Here is a 2,250-nt window from a genome sequence, read left to right on the forward strand (position 1 = left end):
TTTTTTTCCCCCCTACCTGGTCCTTTAATCTGAGGATGTACATCTTTCTTTAAATATGAAAATTTCCATCTATTATCTTTTTGAACATTGCCTCTCAGCTATTCTCTCCTTCAGGGGCTCTTATAACATGTAGTACTTCCTCATTATGTCCTCTGTATCTCTTAACTTCTTTCACACATTTTTCATTTCTTTAATCCCTCTGTACTGAATTCTATCTACTTTATTTAAATTTATTAGTTAACACATTCTCTCCTCAACTATGTCTAATCTGCTGTTTAAATTGTCTTCTGAGCTCTTTATTTCAGTGACAATATATTTTTATTTCTAAAAGTTTTATTTGTATTTTAAAAGTACACCTGGGCTTGCTTTATTATGTCTTCTTTTCCTTCGTGTATCTCCTTAATCATTTGCTTAATTATGATTTTGTATGTGTGTATGTGAATATGTGTTTTTTTGTGTAGTTTTATCATATATGTAGCTTTGTGTAACCATCACCCCAATCAAGATACACAACTGTTCCATCACCACAAGACTCCCTTATGCTTCTGCTTTATTATCATACCCTCTTCCCTTCTGCTTCTACCCTGTCTTTAACCTCTGGCAACCACTAATTTGTTCTCCGTTTCTATGATTTTGTTATTTCAAAAATGTATAAATGAAATCATACACTATGCAACCTTTTAAGATGAATTTTTTCACTCAGCATTAATTCCTTTGGGATCCATTCAAGCTGTTGTGTATATGAATAGTTCATTCCTTTTTATTGCTGCTTTTTAGCATTGAGAAGTATTCCATGGTATGGATACATCATAGTTGTTTAGCCATTCACTGGTTGAAGGGCATCTAAGTTGTTTCCAATTTTTGGCTATTATGAATAAAGCTGCTGGTAATGTTCATGTACAGGTTTTGTGTGAACATAGATTTTCTTTTGTCTGGGAGAAATGCCCCAGAGTTCAATTGCTGTGTCATATGCTAAGTACATGTTTAATTTTGAAATAAATAGCCAAACCATATTGCAGAGTGGCTGTACCATTTGGAAACCCTGGTGGCATAGTGGTTAAGAGCTATGGCCGCTAACCAAAAGGTCGGCAGTTCAAATCCACCAGGCACTCCTTGGAAACCATATGGGGCAGTTCTACTCTGTCCTATAGGGTCGCTATGAGTTGGAATCGAGTCCGTGGCATTGGGTTTGGTTTTTTGGTTTTTTTGTACCGTTTAACATTCCTAGTAATGTGTGTATGTGATTCAGTTTCTCCACATCCTCACCAGGATTTGGTATCATTGTTATTTTTATTTTTACCATTCTAATAGATGTATGATGATATCTCATTGCGATCATACTTTTCATTTCTCTAGTGGCTAATGATGTTTAACATCTTTCCACGTGCTTGTTATCTGTACATCTTCTTTGGTGAAATGTTTATTCATGTCTTTTGCCTACTTTCTAATTAGTCTTTTTTTTTTACTGTTGAGTTTTGAGAGTAAGAGAATTTTATTCTAGATATAAGTCCTTTGTTGGATATATAGTTTGCAAATATTTTCTCCCAACCTGTAGCTTGTCTTTTAATAGTCTTCACAGAGTCTTTTGGGTAGCAGAAGTTTTTAAATTTTGATGAGATCCAATTTATCAAGTTTTCCTTTTATGAATCATGCTTTTGATGTCAACTTCTTACTCTTTGTAACCTAAATATCTTGTAGCCTCTTTCTGATTTTCTGTTATATGTAGTTCTTAGGACTCAAATTCTTCCCATTGTTGTATGCATGAGCTCTCCTTCATGGTGATTCATTTCTGCATCTGTTTTTTATATTATGAACTCATTATTGGGGGAGGCGCATTCTTTTTTTTATTGTTGTAGTTTAAGTGAAAGTTTACATTTCAAGTTAGTCTCTCATACAAAAATTTATATAGACATTGTTATGTGACCCTAATTTCTCTCTCTGTACCGTGACAACACACTCCTCCTTTCCACCCTTGATTTCCCATGTCCATTCAACCAGCTCCTGACCCTCTCTGCCTTCTCATCTCACCTCTGGATAGAAGCCGCCCATTTAGTCTCATGTATCTACTTGAGCTAAGAAGCACACTCTTCACGAGTATCATTTTATGTCTCACCGTCCAGTCCAATCTTTGTCAGAAGAGTTGGCCTTGGGAATGGTTTTAGTTCTGGGTTGACAGAGAGTCTGGGGCCATGTTTTCTTGGGTTCCTCTACTCTCTGTCAGACTATTAAGTCTGGTCTTTTCACGTGAAT

This window comes from Trichechus manatus, unplaced genomic scaffold (genome assembly GCF_000243295.1).
Source record: "Trichechus manatus latirostris isolate Lorelei unplaced genomic scaffold, TriManLat1.0 scaffold00052, whole genome shotgun sequence".
Taxonomy (NCBI): Eukaryota; Metazoa; Chordata; class Mammalia; order Sirenia; family Trichechidae; genus Trichechus; species Trichechus manatus.